Source organism: Pleurodeles waltl, chromosome 7 (assembly GCF_031143425.1).
Source record: "Pleurodeles waltl isolate 20211129_DDA chromosome 7, aPleWal1.hap1.20221129, whole genome shotgun sequence".
Classification (NCBI taxonomy): Eukaryota; Metazoa; Chordata; class Amphibia; order Caudata; family Salamandridae; genus Pleurodeles; species Pleurodeles waltl.
Window position 1 is genome coordinate 467,763,770 of NC_090446.1, and position 18,978 is coordinate 467,782,747.

General features: G+C 44.9%; 1 protein-coding gene and 1 pseudogene across 1 annotated transcript in view; both read left to right on the plus strand.

Moving 5' to 3' along the window:
* Positions 1 to 18,978, plus strand: part of MAPK3 (mitogen-activated protein kinase 3) — a 240,910-nt gene that overhangs the window by 13,628 nt on the left and 208,304 nt on the right. The window lies entirely within an intron of this gene.
* On the plus strand, positions 916 to 5,641 carry LOC138245678 (protein KTI12 homolog; annotated as a pseudogene).

An 18,978-nucleotide genomic window follows, 5' to 3' on the forward strand; every position in this document is an offset into this window, starting at 1 on the left:
CTTCCGCAACATTTTCAATACCAAACAAAAAAAACTTCAGAATCAAAGGACAGGTTATACCGAGGAACAAGGACTTTCCAAAAAACTACGGGAAAGCCATAAAACCTCTGAGGAAGAGTCTGAAATTGAACCCATTCTGCAAATTATGGATGAGAGGCAATCTAGGATACACATCCATAAAGAGAAGGGGAGAATTATTACAGCACATCCTATAAAGACAGAGAGAAAGCAGGCATTCCAAGAAGAACTGGACACTGCACAGCCCCCAGCTAAAGTGCCAAAGCAAAAAGAGAAGCCAGCACCTCCCCAGTCTTCTCCTCCTCATTCTCCGCACCTACCTACCTCTCCTCACACCAGCTCTCCTCTAATGCATTCTCCAACACATTCTTTGGATTCTCAAGAAGACATTGTTGATCCATGGGACCTTTATGCTCCTGATCCCATCCCAGATAACGACCCAGACACCTACCATCTCCTCCTGAAGATACTACAGTATACAATCAGGTCATAGCCAGGGCTGCAGCCTATCATTGGGTAGCAATGCACACAGAACCATTAGAGTAAGATTTTTTGTTTAACACGTTATCCTCAACACGTTCTAGGTACCACTGCCTCCCAATGCTACCAGGCATGGTAAAGCACGCAGACCAAATTTTGAATGAGCCTGTGAAAGCAAGGATAATCACACCTAGAATAGAGAAGAAGTATAAGCCTGACCCTGATTACATCACCCATCAGGTGCCTCCCGATTCAGTAGTGGTTAGTGCTGCATGCAAGAGGGGAAATAGCCAGTCCTCAGGAGATGCACCCCCTCCTATAAGGAGAGCAGGAAATGTGATGCTGTGGGAAAGAGAGGTGCATCCCAAGCAGCAAATCAATGGAGGATAGCTAATTCCCAAGCACTACTAGCCCTTTATGATAGAGCCCATTGGAATGAGATGCAGAATATCACACAGCATCTCCCAAGGGCAAGATATCAGTAACAACCAGATAAGATCTGCCCTTGATGCTGCTGATATAGCTGCAAGGAGCGTCAACACAGTAATTACCATCCAAAGGCATGCATGGCTGCGCTCCTCTGGTTTTAAACCAGAAATCCAACAGGCTGTGTTAAACATGCCTTTTTACAAGAAACATCTTTTTGGGCCAGAGGTGGACACTACAATAGAAAAGTTGCGAAAAGACTCCGATACAGCCAAGGCAATGGGTGCTCTCTATACTACACCATATGGGGGTCATTTAGAAAGCCTCAGTTTCGAGGGGGTTTTAGACCACAATCCTCTGAGGCATCATCTTAACAAGCAAAACCAACTTATTAAACCCAGTACCAGCGATGTGGGTTTATAGGGACATATAGAGGACAATACTCTAGAAATAGAGTTAAATTCCAAACCTTCAAACAACCAGCAACACAACCAAAACAGTGACTTACTTTCCACACTCCCTTCCACTTCACACATCTCCTGTGGGGGGAAGACTACAACAGTTCCATGCACATTGGCAAAACATCACCACAGACAACTAGGTATTATCAATTATCCGCAATGGCTATTGCCTAGAATTGATAAACACTCCTCCAACTATTCCACCAAGGTATCACAAATTAACCCCAGAACATACAGTTTTGTTACAACAAGAGGTTCAATCTCTACTACTCAAACAAGCAATAGAATTAGTTCCACAGTCTCAACTAGGAACAGGAGTTTACTCACTATATTTTCTAATTCCCAAAAAAGGTGGCACCATCAGGTCAATATTAGACCTCAGGCCCCTAATTTTGTACATCCTATCAGAACATTTTCACATGGTAACTCTGCAAGATGTTATCCCACTGCTACAAAAACAAGACTTTATTACAGCCCTAGACCTCAGAGATGCGTAGTTCCACATACCCATCCATCCAGCTCACAGAAAATACCTCAGGTTTGTTATACAAGGAAAACACTACCAATTCAAAGTGTTACTTTTTGGCATAACAACAGCTCCGAGGGTGTTCACAAAGTGCTTAGCAGTAGTAGCAGCTTACCTAAGAAGACAACATATCCATGTCTTTCCATATCTGGACGATTGGCTAATAAAATTAAGCAATCGTACACAATGCCAAAATCATATACGTTACGGGATAGAAACTCTGCACACCCTAGGTTTTTCTATAAACTACCAAAAGTCACACCTTCAACCAGAACAAGTACAACCGTATTTAGGTGCTATCCTAAATACTCCACTAGCTCTAGCGTATCCAAATACACAAAGGATACAAGCTTTTCAAAATCTAATTCCACTTATACAACCAAATCAACAATACACTGTAAGATTTGTCATGAAAATCCTAGGAATGATGGCATCTTGCATTGCAATAGTCCCACATGCAAGATTAATCTTGAGGCCCCTACAACAGTTTCTTGCACAACAATGGTCACAGGCTCACAGTCAACTTCAAGATCTAGTGTTGGTAGACCGCCAAACACACATGTCCCTTCAGTGGTGGAATTGCAGCAACTTAATCAAGGGGCGGTCATTTCAAGACCCTGTGCCTTATGCCATAATTACAACAGATGCATCAATGATTGGTTGGGAAGCTCACCCAAACAATCACAATAATCAAGGGCAATGGGATGTCCACCGGAAGCAGCTACACATAAACCATTTAGAGTTATTTGCTGTATTCCTTGCCCTCAAAGCATTTCAACCTCTTTTCAAACAGAAGAATGTTCTTTTAAAGACGACAGCATGACAACCATGTATTATCTCAACAAGCAGGGAGGGACACATTCATCTCAACTGTCCCTTCTAGCCCAAACAACTTGGAAATGGCAATTCACAATCAAATTCATCTATTAGCACAGTACATTCTAGGGATAGACAATCAATTGGCAGATGTCCTCAGCAGAAATCCCCAACAAACACACAAATGGGAGATTCACCCTCTAGTACTTCAAAAGTGGGGAACACCAAACATAGATCTACTTGCAACAAGCAAAAATACAAAATGCCAAAACTCCGCATCCAGCCACCAACATCCCCTATCCAAGGGCAATGCTCTATGGATCAATTGGTCAGGGATGTTTGCTTACGCTTTTTTCCCCCCTCTCCCACTCCTTCCCTTTCTGGTCAACAAGTTGCGTCAAACTTCACTCCGCATGATACTCATAGCACCAACATGGGCACGTCAGACATGGTACACAACACTACTAGATCTGTCTGTATTACCTCACTCCAAGCTCCCATGCAGACCAGATTTGTTAACACAAAAAAAGGTCAAATCAGACATCCAGACCCCAATGCTATCAATCTAGCGATTTGGCTCCTAAAGTCATAGAATTTGGATATTTAAAACTCCCATCAGAATGTATGGAAGTTATTAAACAAGCACGAAAACCCACTACTAGCCAATGCTACGCAAACAAATGGAAAAGATTTGTCTATTATTGTCAATCTAAAACCATAGCTCCTTTTTACAGCATCAATACAAGACATTGTATGTTATTAGTTCATTTGCAAAAATCATATTTAGCTTTTTCCTCAATAAAAATACACCATACTGCAATATCTGCATATTTGCAAACTATTCAACATAGCTCTTTATTTAGAGTTCCTGTTATTAAAGCTTTCATGGAAGGCTTAAAACACATCATTCCACCAAGAACACCACCAGTTCCAGCATGGAATTTAAATATGGTACTTACCAGACTTACGGGACCACCTTTTGAACCCATGCCCTCTTGACAAATTAAATTTCTAAAATGGAAGGTTGCCTTCCTTGTGGCAATTACTTCTTTACGAGGAGTAAGTGAAATTTAAAGCATTTACTCATGAAGAACCTTTTTTTTTTTTTTTTTGTTAAAGTACACAACGTTGTACTAAGAACATATCCAAAATTCCTACCAAACGTAGTCTCACCATTTCACATCAATCAAACAGTGGAACTGCTAGTCTTTTTCCCACAGCCAGATTCTGTGGCAGAAAGAGCTGTATGCCCATTGGATCTCAAAAGAGCTCTAATGTACTACATAGATAGAACTAAACAATTGAGGAAAACAAAACAACTTTTTGTAGCTTTCCAACAACCACATACAGGCAATCCTATATCAAAACAAGGTTTAGCAAGGTGGATTGTTAGGTGTATACAAACATGCTATATCAAAGCAAAAAGACAACTTGTACTCACTCCTAAAGCACATTATACAAGAAAGAAAGGTGAAACAATGGCTTTTTTAGGAAACATACCAATGACTGATCTATGTAAAGTAGCTACATAGTCAACACCTCATACATTTACTAAACACTACTGTGTGGATGTTTTCTCACAACAAGAAGTCACAGTAGGTCAAGCTGTCCTGAGAACCTTATTTCTAACAACTTCAACTCCTACAAGCTAGCCACCGCTATTTTGGGAGGACAAACCGCTTTGTAGTCTATGCATAGCATGTGTATCTGCAGCTACACATGCCGTTGAACGGAAAATGTCACTTACCCAGTGTACATCTGTTCATGGCATGTTGTGGCGCAGATTCACATGCACCTTCCCTCCTCCTCGGAATCCTGTAGTCGTTTAAGTTAACACATTTGCACATATGTATAAACATTTACATTTGCACAACCATCTCTTTTTTTTCTGACATACTTTATCACTCCTCCCTTCACCTTCTGCAGGAAAACAATCTAACAATGGAGTCGAAGACCATGCGCAATGGAACCAAGAGGAGGAGTCACTCCATCCCGTGCCTCTAAAAGACCTCTTAGAAGAAAAACAACTTGTAACACTCCGAGCCCATACAGTCACAAGCCAGTTCTGTCAGATAGAAATCTGAAATTTTAGTAAATGCGCTTTTTCATGAGTAATTACGGTAACCAAGCCAGTGCAGAAATTACAGAAATTACTTTTTCATGCGGGTTGAAGGACTGGGCATGTGGCAGGTAATGATTCTTAAGGAGTGGACAGGAACTCGGTGTATGTAGATTTTCGAACAGAGAAACAAGTCAGAGGAGCTTTGCGAGCTAAAGTTGAAAGGAAGCTGAACAAGGAGAATGTGGTGATCCAGGCCTCCCTTAACTACATAAAATGTTACAGATACGAGTTGCGTTGTTTTGGGAAAAAAAATACATAGAAACCTCACAGCTTGATTCACTGTCTGACAGCGCCTGAAGTCCGCATCCCATGGAATAACACCAGAGAGCCTGGAAACCAGTACTTGCAAGGAATAGCAGATGCACTTGTACAGCGTTTTGAAGCCCATGATTCAAGGAACCGCTGGGACACTCCTCTATTCACTATGCAGAAATATGACGTGCTGCCATTTAAAGACCTCTGTGATGCCATTTTCCACAGGGAAGCCCATCCTCCCACCAGTCCACCCAGGTACAACCGTTTTCATCCACAAACTGCGTGCAAGAGCAGGTCACAATTCCGCAAGATGTTGTAACGGAATTTATAAATGCCCCGAAAACCAGTGCTCCAGGAGGCTTGATCAAGGAGCCTGGAGTTAATAAATAAATAAATAGCGCGTACAAGAATTGTTAGCATGGCAGAGCTGCAAAAAGCAAGACACCAATTTATCAACCACAGGAACACACATCCAAACGAAATATCACTGAACGAGCCTGCATGTTTGTGCAGTACCAGAACAAGAGTATACATTAGAACAGACTGTCACTCTGCTTCCCGTCATCATTGAATAACTCAGAAATTAAAGCAGGACATTTTCTTTAACCAACTGAAAGTAACACTATGTAAATATGTTTTTGACAGATCCGCATTGTCATGGCCTGGGTTTGGCTCATGTAAGTCTTCACCTGCCAAGGGATTGTCAAGAGGAATAAATCTGTTTATTTTTGGTCTTCAGAGCATACTACACAAATTAACGGCTTGTTGTAATTATGTAGCGAGATAAGAGCCTGCAGGTGATACTGACCCTTGTTTGCGTGGAATAGTTGTGGAAATCTAGGAGAATTCCTGGTGCATGCAGTGTAGACCAAAAACAAACCAGCGAAAATAATGAAAAAATTTCTAGCTATCACAACAAGAATTTTCAATTCTATTAAGGACACAGAAGCGAGGATTATGCATCTCTTTGCATGCTTTTTCTCAGCAGCCAATCAAAAGAGATTTAAAATACAACTTTTCCCATAAGTTCAATATAGTCATATGACCAACCATAGAGTCCTCTATATAAAAACCAGTGACCTCATAAGACAATATCAAGTGCAGAAAAATGTGTGTACGTCAAGATAATGGAACAGTCTTACGAGAAACTCCCTGTAGTTCCTCAACTCGTAAATGCAACCAAGGACACGAAAACATCTCCATGTTTGTGGTCCGACTGATAACTGTCCGATCCTGACCAGAACCTTGGGATCCAAGAAGAGGCGATCCAACTCCATTTGTCGCTGAATATGTACGATGTCCCATGAAAACATTCTCCAGCGAAGGCCGCCTCATTAAGTTTTTCTGCTCTGTACCTGGGAATACAAAGTAAAGCCATAATATCCATTCCCTTATCTCTAGACAAAAAACAAATGGGTATGGCATAACAATCTCTTTGCGTTTAGAAATATTTATATAAAATACCATACTTGTATGTTATGTCAGTCTTCACAAATCTGCAGGGTGGGATAATCCTCGCCTCCATTTCCTTAATAGAATTGAACATTCTTGACATGAGAGTTCGAATATTTTTAATTTTATGTCAGGACCGGAGGCTCTGATTATGCTTGTTCAAAACTGAGCCACCACTGTTGAGTCTAAATCCACAACAGGTTTATAATAAAATGATTTAAAGGTGGATTGAAATGACCAGTCTGCCGCTCTCATGATATCCTCTAGATGAGACCCTATGCTAAATGAATTGGATGCCATAGCACCCCTAACAGAATGAGCTCAGAAAATGGAAGTGTCCACTCCCGCTTCCGAAAGGAGCCAACGCAGCCATTGTGTCAGATGTAACTGGTTTAAAAGGTTTTTGTAAAGCAATATGTAATTGCTCCTCAGGGTCTGCACGGAATTCCCTAGTAGTGGCCTCATAAGCCCAGAGGCATTGTACCACACACATAATTTGTAATCATTAGGAAAAGCAAGATAAGAGACTAGCCTAATGTTCGTCTTGGTCCTTCTGGAAACTGAAGCTCACACCTATTGGGAAAAATTGACGACTTCTGAGGTCCAAAGCTCAAACGTCAAACTCTTTTGCAAGAAATCATACATAACAGCATAGTTAATTTCTGCCTATAACAAATTCTTGTCACATAAGCAGTTATCGGGCCAGGATTTCAAAAGCTGTATCACTACATTCACGTACCATAAGGAAGAATATTTAGCCTGTGGAGGATTGGAAAAACTAATACCCCTCAATAACTTAAACACCAGGGGATCCTCACTGACTGGTTTCCCATTAACAGGAACATGGCCTGTGGAAATAGCATATCTGTAATTGTTCACTGAGCTATACGCCATTCCAGATTCAGCTAAAGATGACAAGAAATTTATTACGGAACATACATCCGTTTGAGAGGGATCCAAACTCCTCTCGCTACACCAGCAAACCCATTTCTTCCATGCCAAAGCATATTGTTAGAGTATTTCTGGACCAGGCCTGGTCAATAGAGGCGGAAGCCTGAGCTGAAATGCCTGGCAATTTCCATCTATTCCTGAAACCCTCCAGGCCACCAGTTTAAGCTGATTCGATGAGATCAGTGGATGTGGAAAGCCTTCTGGGTCCTGCAGCAGATTCGGAAGATGAGGAATGTCGCATGAACCAAGGGGAACCATGGGCTGAGCCCTCCATAACTGTGCTACTACTGACTACTCACTAGGGAAATAACTCTCAGTATCATACTGAAAGGCGGAAATGTCTAACACTTGTGGGGAGACCAGTCCTGCAAGAGCCTCCAGAACCAGGTGCCAACTGAAAAAGGCCTGAATCTGACGATTGGTCTGGGAAGCAGACTGGTCCACTGAACAAGGACCCCAAATGCGATTGAGCTGTACGAAAGTTTTTGGATGTAACCTCCAATCGCTGAAATCTCTGAGATGCCGGGAATACCAATCTGCCATGGAGTTCTTCGTGCTGGGAAGGTGCTCTGCAATGACCGAAATTCAGTGTTGCAGACAATAGTGCCAAAAATCCTTGGCAATACCTGCTAACATGCAAGACTTTGTGACTCCAACACCCCCCCACCCCCGCCACCCAAAGTCTGTTGACATAGCAAACTGCTGAGACATTGTTCATCCTCAGCAGAATGCAACAGTCTGACTTGATCAGGGAAATGCTCCTAATCACGAAAGCCCGCTAACAATTCTAGACAATTGATGTGAAGTTGAAGCTCCTTCTCTGTCCAACGGCCTCCAGTGGAGAGGTGCCCACATCTTGTGCTTCAACCCCACCTGCTGGCATCCAGAGCCCTGCCAAAAAGTGCCCTGCCATTCCAGGCTTCCATGTGGTTCAGCCACCAATTCATTTCCACCCTGGTCTCCGCCGAGAGCTGAACCGGAGCCTAGTATGACGACCCCTTTTGTATGTGTTGAATTTTGAGGAGCTGAAGAGCCCTGTAATGAAGGGATCCTGGGAATATCACCTGAATAGACTAGGCCAGGAGAGCCACAATCCGAGCTACGGATCTCAACAATATTGTCTGGTCTTGCAAGGCAGATCTCAACTCCCACTTGATATTCCAAACCGTCTGAGAGGGGAGAATTAACTGGGACAATACCGAATTGATCTGAAATCCCCAAAATTCTATATTTTGAGAAGGAATCAGGAATGACTTGGTTGGTTGATGACAAATCCCAGTTCCTGTAATAACTGGATCATCCAAGAAAGATGGAGAAGTACTGTCTGGGGATCCTGGGCCATCTGGTTTAAATCGTCGAGGTAAAGGATTAACCTGACGCTCCTGGCACGAAGGGCTTCTGCCACTGGTCTCATCAGTTTGGTGAAACACCATGGGGCCGATGAAAGACCGAACGGAAGAACCTTATATTTGTAACATTTTCCCTGCAAAAAGAATTAAAGAAAGCCCCTATGAGGAGTGAAGATGGAAACTGAGAGGTATGCATTTTTCAAATTCAGTCTCGCCATCCAGTCACGCTCCTGAAGCAGATCTCGAAGAAGATGGATACTCTCCATCTTGAAATTTCTGTATACTATCCATAAATTGAAACTTCTCAAATTGAGCACTAAACGGGATCCCCCATCTCTTTTGCTGACTAAAGACATTGCTGATGAAACCCTAGGGATAGGGTGATGAAGGGCAAATGGCATATTTGTGAAGCGAGAAAGAATTTTCTCTGCTATGAACTCTTGATCTAGTAGGGAAAAATATTTCTCTCAAGTGCGCAAGTCTTGGACTGGAGAACTGAAAAATTCCAGTTTGTACTCCTGAATTGTCTCTAGTACCCAGGTGTCTTGAGTAATGTTCGCCCAATTGTGTATGAAAAATTGGACCCCTACCCCCCCCCCCCCCCCCCCAAAAAAAAAAACCCTTCTGAAGAAGGTATAATCTTCTCCTGAATATCCTGTGTCTTAGTTGACTTTCTGGTAACCTCTGCCATTACGTAAGCGCTGACGACCTCCACGAGGCCTATGGGGGTAGAAAGTTTGGTCAGAGGCTTGCTCCTGCCAGCAACTGCAAGACTTGTTGAAGGCTTCACGCTGGGAGCCCTTATAAAATCCCCAGCCTGACGAACAGGCTCTGTATCGTCTGGCCCTTCCAAAAAAGGTGTTGCAGGAAACCTTCTTTAAAGGTGGGTGTGCTTTGTCTAATGTATTGTATGTCGCCGCAAACTTTGCCAGGTCCTTCACAAAGGACCGCCCCAAATAATAAGCCTTGGGCTATTGGTCCGTATTCGGAGGAATTCAAATCAGTCAACTTTGGGTCAATATGCATGAGTATGAAACGCCATCTTTCGATGGACATGGTGACGTTGGCATTACCCAACTGACATACTGTGCGCTGTGCCCAACCAATCAAAACGCCCAGACCAACCGGAGCGCCAGACTTCTTGGTGAGGAAACCCAATTCCAATATTTTTGTGATAGAACCTGAGATGTCTAGCAGTTTATCTTGACAGGACCGCCAGGCTCTGTCTCTCCTTTCTTGGGGTCTCTGGCCCATTTTTTTTTTTTCATAAAATTCACCATGGTCGGGTCAACCTCAGGCATGTCCTCCACCTTGCCATCCAGGTCCGACCTGGGACATTCAGATTTCAGCCTTGCCATGACCTCCTTGTCTAATGTGTACTTGTACATAATTGGCTACGTCAGGAAGAGGGGTCCAACTGGTGGGATGGGGATGGACAATCACAGTACAATCAAAGGTAAGTACCTTAGGAGGGCTAGGTCCTGTGCTCCGTGCTTGGCCCAGGAGTGTCATTCTGATCACTGTCAGAATAGCCCTTGGAGGAATCCGACCCTGAAAGGTCCAATATCTTAGAGGGTTCATCTTACGAGGATGCCTGTGACTGAGCGTGGCTATAGCCATGTTCATTCAGAATTTGCAGACAATTTTTCAAAAGCCTTGGAATGCCACCTTTTTGCCTGAGCTTTGCCTTTTGGCTTTTCCCTCTGTGAGGCAGACGTTGGAGTATGATCAACAGATGCAGTCAGATGCCACTGGGCATTGGGGGCAATGAAAGACACGAGGAGGAAAAACTGGCACCTCTGGGGAAAATCTAATACACAACAGTGAAGCGCAGCATCATCTCTGCCTTAGGCCTCCAAAAACCACAGTCAAACTTGCGACAGACATGTGCACGTGTGCCTAAAACGTCCCGGAGGACTAGTCTAGACCGACTCAAGATGGCTGCTGCATCTCCACTCCCTCTCCACAAATGAATGGGACCGTGAAAATGATCCGTGTCCCAGGAGGCCGAAGCGCTTCTACCTGTCGAAAAGAAAAGGTTGAATAAACAGATTTGACAACAATCAGCGTGCACCGAGCGACGCTTCAGGCTATAAAAACATTTCAGACTCACAATACAAAGGTGAACGTGCTCTTAACTGGCTGCCGAGCAGCAAACAAAGAGGAAGTCTTATGATGTCACCGGTCTTCATATAGGGGACTCTGTGGTTGGTTCACTATATTGAAGTTATAGGCAATGTAGTATTTTAAATCTTTCTTTTGATTGGCTGCTGAGAAAATAGAGCATGGAAAGAGCAGCATAATCAGAGCCTCCAGTCCTGACCTAGAATAAGGAGCGCAAGAGGCCCATGAACACTTCCGCCTGTCCCTACCAGCACAACTGTAAGCAGATAGTAAGCAATGCACAATTCAGTAAAAATGTCTTAATATGTGAAATCCTCAACATGGCTTCAATCATACATGCCAACAGTTTCATATTATAAAGAGGGGATTAAAAAGAAAAAATATCGTGGGAGTGTATCTTCCAACATACTTTCATTGAAGCAGAGGCATTTTCATGTGGGAGAGCTAAAATAAAGCTGTTATGGGGTTCAAAAACCAGGAGTCTCCTGTCTGAGTCGGGTCTGTTGGCATCTGACTCCCAACAGTTTTCAAGGGCATCCAGATTGGCTCCTACGAAGCAGCAGGGACAGTGATGTGTAGGAGGATTGGGGGGGCTAAATCAGGCAGCTGGAGCCTAAGTGTCCAGATTGATAAGTGACATGCCCACTGGACAAAAGTAGCTCCCAAGAGGCACTTGCTAGGAGCGCAAATAACTCGACTAAATCGGACGAGTGGGAACCAAGCCCCCACCTCACTTTGTCAACCAAGAGGCAGGCAGCAGAGTGGGACATGGGACGTATTTCAAAATGCTCAAGGCTTATTTTACTACATGGTCTCAGAGGCATTTATTTCTGAGTGGAAGTCGCACTGTAAGAGTACTATTCCTTCCTTCACTGGGAGCTCGCTGGTGGTTAAGTGCACCCAATGTTTACCCAAGCTGCTCATTCCTTCTTCTCCCTGTCTTCCCCAGTTTCCTAACTTCACTGTATTCTATTCCTGCTCGTAACTTAAACGATCAACTATTACATTTTGTGATTCACAATGCAAGACTTGCTTACCCTGAGCCCGAGCCTAGTCTCTTGTGGGGACTGTCAGGCTTGTCTGACCTGCACACTCTCTCTCTCCCCTGCTTTGGTCAGGTATTTGGATCCTTTTCTCCAAATATCTCCTCCAGTTAATGCCACACCACAATCATAAATGCCTGTCTGAGGCTCTTGCGTGATGCCCCCATATCCGCTTCGTATCCTTTAGTTAATTGTGCCCAGTCCTGTCTCTTCCTCCCACTATCAACATCAAAGAGAGGGAGTATTGAAGGTCCAGTGTACAGTCTCCCCAAGTAACAATAAATAATAATGACTACACTGTTCCTGGGGAAAAAAGCGGGAAACCCACTGGTTTAGGAGCAAGAGCCCTCACACATCTGCTCGGATGTCATGCTTCATCATCGGGGTGCTCCTCGACAAACCGGCGCTGCAATGTATGACTGGCTCCCCATGAGGGGGCTCTTTGCCGGAGATCTTTTATATTTACTGCCGTGGTAGAATGTGAGAAACTAAAACCGACAGGCAGGTAATAACTCAAGACAGGAGAGAGTTAAAATTGGTTCTGTACCCCATCAAAATCACTAATTTAATAGTCAGCAAGGGGATAAGACCAAGACTAAAAACAACTCAAAAGTGATAAAATGAGATAATGCTCAAACAATTTCTAGAATAGTAGGGGGCGGGAAACTATCTCAAGGCCACCTAAATATTGGTCAACATGTTTCACGTCTAGTGGTCTAACAGATCCTTTGACGCTTCTTCAGGACCATCAAAAACAAAAAAACTTCTCCTGTATCACAAGGAACAAAGTACCCAGTACAGTTTATCAAAATCAAATAAACAAAACAAAACTTCGCAGTCACTTACAATGAAGCAGTACGTCCAACCGGTCAACTAAACACACATAGGTCGCCCTAGAAATAGTTAAAAAATTAGAATGAAACAGCATAAATAATGGTAGTGCAAACGTGACTTGTGCTAGATTAGTGCGCACACTTGGTGAAAAACTAAAATGCATAGTGTAGAAAACGAAAAAGAGCTTACCATCCCCAACTGTAGGAAGGGCTCCTTAGGAGGTACAAGCATAGGATTGTCGCTACTAATTAGGAGAAAACGGAAGGAAAACCACAAATGCTGTCAGTCTACCCAATGATTAACAAAAACATGTAAGTCCAAATGACACCCTTAATCGGGTCAGAATAAGGTAATACAGAATCGCTGTAATATACATCACATTTATATGAAAAAAGCTTAAATTTTTCAAGCCGTGCTCAGGATATAAAAAAAGTTATATATGTGGAAGCCACATGAATGCACCCGTTAGGAAGCGCTAGTGGTCTTTATCATCAAAGAACACGGCGCATTGGAATGTGATTTCCAATGGTAGCGTCTGGGGTAAAGTTAGTCAAATGTCCCAGCGCTCAAAATATACAAGTAAAGGGGCCTGAGTGCCAGTGAAACAATTATATTAGGGGTGCCAAGGGGCTAGCTAAAGTAACACATGCCCAGCGCATACACATTCAAACTAGGTGGGGAGAGGGAGGGCAAAGTACTCACATATTTCTGCGGTAGTCCCTTCCTTTATCACCTACCCCAGCGTGTCCTCCCAAATGGATGCACGCTGCGGGCAGGCGTACCGTTTTAACCCCTTCGCTGCCAATCCTTTTCCCCCTCCTGTGGCAGGCCTTTTTTTTGCCTATTTGGGGCAGTTCGCGCTTAGGCCCTCATAACTTTTTGTCCACATAAGCTAACCAAGCCAAATTTGCGTCCTTTTTTTCCAACATCCTAGGGATTCTAGAGGTACCCAGACTTTGTTGGTTCCCCTGAAGGAGGCCAAGAAATTGGCCAAAATAGAGTGAAAATTTTGTTTTCAAAAAAATTGGAACAAGTGGCTGCAGAAGAAGGCTTGTGGATTTCCCCCTGAAAATGGCATCAACGAAGGGTTTGCAGTGCTAAACTCAGCAGCTTCCCAGCTTTCAGGAACAGGCAGACTTGAATCAGAAAACCCAATTTTTCAACACAATTTTGGCATTTTACTGGGGCATACCCCATTTTTGTAATTTTTTGTGCTTTCAGCCTCCTTCCAGTCAGTGACAGGAATGGGCATGAAACCAATGCTGGATCCCAGAAACCTAAACATTTCTGAAAAGTAGACAAAATTCTGAATTCAGCAAGGGGTCATTTGTGTAGATCCTACAAGGGTTTCCTACAGAAAATAACAGCTGAAAAAGAAAAATATTGAAATTGAGGTGAAAAACCATCAATTTTTCTCAACGTTTTACTCTGTAACTTTTCCCTGCAATGTCAGATTATCGAAAGCAATATACAGTTATGTCTGCTGGACTCCTCTGGTTGCGGGGATATATAGGGCTTGTAGGTTCATCAAGAACCCGAGGAACCCAGAGCCAATAAATGAGCTGCACCCTGCAGTGCGTTTTCATTCTATACCGGGTATACAGCAATTCATTTGCTGAAATATAAAGAGTAAAAAATTGCTATCAAGAAAACCTTTGCATTTCCAAAAAGGGCACAAGATAAGGTGTTGAGGAGCAGTGGTTATTTGCACATCTCTGAATTACGGGGTGACCATACTAGCATGTGAATTACAGGGAATTTCTCAAATAGATGTCTTTTTTACACACACTCCTATATTTGGAAGGAAAAAATGTAGAGAAAGACAAGGGACAATAGCACTTGTTTTGCTAATCTATGTTCCCCCAAGTCTCCCGATTAAAAATGATACCTCACTTGTGTGGGTAGGCCTAGCGCCCGCGACAGGAAACGCCCCAAAACGCAACGTGGACACATCCCTTTTTTTTTTAAAAGAAAACAGAGGTGTTTTTTGCGAAGTGCCTACCTGTGGATTTTGGCCTCTAGATCAGCCGGCACCTAGGGAAACCTACCAAACCTGTGCATTTCTGAAAACTAGAGACCTAGGGGAATCCAAGATGGGGTGACTTGCGGGGCTCGGACCAGGTTCTGTTACCCAGAATCCTTTGCAAACCTCAAAATTTGGCTAAAAAAAACGCATGTTCCTCACATTTCTGTGGCAGAAAGTTCTGGAATCTGAGAGGAGCCACAAATTTCCTTCCTCCCAGCGTTCCCCCAAGTCTCCCGATAAAAATGATACCTCACTTGTGTGGGTAGGCCTAGCCCCCGTGACAGGAAATGCCCCAAAACGCAACGTGGACACATCCCATTTTTTGAAAGAAAACAGTGCCACCTGTGGATTTTGGCCTGTAGCTCAGCCGGCACCTAGGGAAACCTACCAACCCTGTGCATTTTTGAAAACTAAAGACCTTGGGGAATCCAAGATGGGGTGACTTGTGGGGCTCGGACCAGGTTCTGTTACCCAGAATCCTTTGCAAACCTCAAACGTTGGCTAAAAAAACACATTTTCCTCACATTTCTGTGGCAGAAAGTTCTGGAATCTGAGAGGAGCCACAAATTTCCTTCCACCCAGCATTCCCCCAAGTCTCCCGATTAAAAATGATACCTCACTTGTGTGGGTGGGCCAGGTGCCTGCAACAGAATAAGGTCCAAAACTTGAAGAGATAGAAGGGATAGCACAGCAAGTTTATAAGGGCATATTCTTTTATACATCTTTATACGGACTCTGCTTTGGGGACCCACATAAGTGAGGTGTCATTTTACTTGGGAGACTGAGGGGAAAACTGGGGAGTAGGAATTTTCTGCTGGAGCGGTGATCCTACTAAGAAAAGTCAGGAAAATATGCTTTTTTTTAATGCAAATTTTGAGGTTTACAGAGGAGTCTGGGTAAGAAAATGTTGGGGGAAGTCACTCAAGCCACACCTCCCTGGACTCCTTGGGGTGTCTAGTTTTAAAAAATGTCTGGGTTTTGTAGGTTTCCCTAGATGAAGGCCGCACCCAGGACCAAAAACATAGGTGCCCACCCCCCCCCAAAAAAACAGGTATTTTTGTAATATATCATATTGATGTGTGCACATACGTCCGTGATGTGCCAAACACTAAAATTGTGAAAAGAAACACACTTAGGTTATGTGAAGAAGACCCCTCACCCACCAAACAAGTTGGTGGCATGCTTCATCATCGGGGTCCCACCCGAGGCACCTAGCGTGTCACAGGTGTGCTGCGACGCCTGATTACAGCGGAGCAGGTTTTGTCATTTTTACCACACATACTGCTTGGATTTGGCACGAGGGTGAGTGATGGTTCAGTGGATCAAATTTTATTAACAAGAGATTTCACAAAAATGAAATGCACTGCTAATAACTGAAAGGCAAAAAACTGAACCAATGACTCACAGCTCGTGAGCTGTAAAGCCACGACCAGGCACCAACCGCTTTACAGTCCATTCACACACCTTTCATACATGACACGCACAAGACCATTCACACCGCCAGCCACGGGCCCAGCACATTACAACACTCACATCGACAGACCACGCCACTCAAGGGCCCATCACTTACATACGCCCATATGCCTGATACAAGAATCACACCAGCTGATGGGAGTGTGGACTGGCGTTTGGCTGGCACCGCCAGCCAAGCCCCACCCCAAGCACACCGCCTGCCAAGCGCCACCCCAAGCACACCGCCTGCCAAGCGCCACCCCAAGCACACCGCCTGCCAAGCGCCACCCCAAGCACACCGCCTGCCAAGCGCCACCCCAAGCACACCGCCTGCCAAGCGCCACCCCAAGCACACCGCCTGCCAAGCGCCACCCCAAGCACACCGCCAGCCAAGCGCCACCCCAAGCACACCGCCAGCCAAGCGCCACCCCAAGCACGCCGCCAGCCAAGCGCCACCCCAAGCACGCCGCCAGCCAAGCGCCACCCCAAGCACACCGCCAGCCAAGCGCCACCCCAAGCACACCGCCAGCCAAGCGCCACCCCAAGCACACCGCCACCCCAAGCACACCGCCTGCCAAGCGCCACCCCAAGCACACCGCCTGCCAAGCGCCACCCCAAGCACACCGCCTGCCAAGCGCCACCCCAAGCACACCGCCTGCCAAGCGCCACCCCAAGCACACCACCATCACTTTTTTTGTTTATAAACAACAAAGAAACCACTAATTATAAAATAAGCACAAAACTACAAACACAAAAGCTCTAACTAAATACATGACAGAGATGCCAACCGTGAAACATATGAAAATATAAAACAGACAGCTTACGCTCAAGGTATTTCCCAGAAATTGTTTGGGTATGGTAACTTCTGTAACAGCCGGGCACACACAGCCCAGGCTTTGAAGGGCATTCGGGGCAGTACATCCGGCTCTCCCTCCGGATTAATCTCCGGGCACATACTCTACATTTCTTTGTGGGCATGTCTTTTTTGGGAGTGGGAGGAATGTGATCTGGAAAGGGCCAATCTAGCCACATCCTCCACCACTTCTACTCTAGGAACTCTTGCCGGTTCAACCACAATAAGGCTTTCTATCACCGACTCCTGAAATTTTACAAATGTCATCCTTGACTCAGGTGAACAATCCTTGTATACAATAAAGGCATTAAAAGTTGCCAAATGAAATAAATGTAGGGCCAACTTTTTATACCACACATAAGACTTACGAAGAGCAGTGTAAGGTTCCAACCTCTGATCTACTCTATCAACACCACCCATGTGCCTATTGTAGTCCAAAATGCACGCAGGTTTGCGCACTTCCGCAACCTGACCCCAAACAGCCACAGGGGAAGTACTCTCATCATGGATGGTCGATAGCATGTACACACCCCTCCTGTCTGAAAATTTCAGAGCTAGCAGCTCATTATTCCGCAAGGCACTGCACTGTCCCCTCAAGTTTTTTACAGACAAGCTCCCTTGGATAGCCTTTCCGGTTAGAACGGATTGTGCCACAAGCAACAGTGTCCACCCTAAACAACTCCTTGAACAACTGCACTCCAGTGTAGAAATTATCTACGTACAAATGGTGACCTTTGTTAAACAGATGTCTAGCAAGTTCCCACACAATTTTTTCGCTAACTCCAAAAGTGGCCGGACAACCAGGAGGGTCAATACTGGAATCCCTACCAGTGTAGACCCGGAAATTATACACATATCCTGTACTGCTTTCTGACAGCAGATACAATTTAATCCCATTCCGTGCCCTCTTACTAGGAATGTACTGCTTAAAAACTAAACGCCCCTTGAAAAGGACCAAAGCCACCCTGGCCCAAGGGGTCGCCCCCAAAATATACACAAAATATAACATCCCTGGTGTCTAGTGGTTTTCGCCCCCCCTGGGGGCAGATCCGCCGAAAATCGGCAGATCTGCCCCCCGGGGGGGGGGGGGGGGGGGAGGAAATACTAAAAATAATTGCCCCTGGGGGGGGGGGGGGGTGACCCTTGCCCAAGGGGTCGCCCCCAAAATAAACAAAAAAGAAAATCCCTGGTGGCTAGTGGAGATTCCTGCTCCACGATCGCGGGCCCTGCCCGTGATCGTGGAGCAGGAATCTTGTGAAAACAGGCACAGGGGGAAAGGAAAAACCCTTTCCTTTCCCCCCGTGTCTGTTTTCACCACCCCCGCCCCCCAAAAACGGAGAGGACTCACCTTATGCGTCCTTCTCCTAAGATGCGCTGGAAGCAAATGGCTTCCAGCGTGCCTGGCAACACTAGATGACAGCGCGCTGTGTGCGCGCTGACGTCATCGGATTGCCGCGGGGGTGGAAGGGGAAGGTCTTCCCCTTCCATCCCCGCCTGGGGGGGGGGGAGGGGGGGCACGGGGGGGCGCACTAGCGCTCCCCCAAGTTCTCCTGTGCCTAGGACGAGATGATCTCGTCCAAGGCACAGGAGAACTGTAGCCTTGGACGAGATCATCTCGTCCAAGGCACAGAACCGGTTAAAGCCGGGGAACGCGGAAGTGATCACGTTTCTCTGGCGTGTGTGCTAGTGAAATAGAAGACTGATCAATGGGCCCAATACAGGGGCTTCACCAACACTAAAAACGGACTAGCAATCCACAACTTTTGGAAGCCATAATGTAAAGGGAGTCC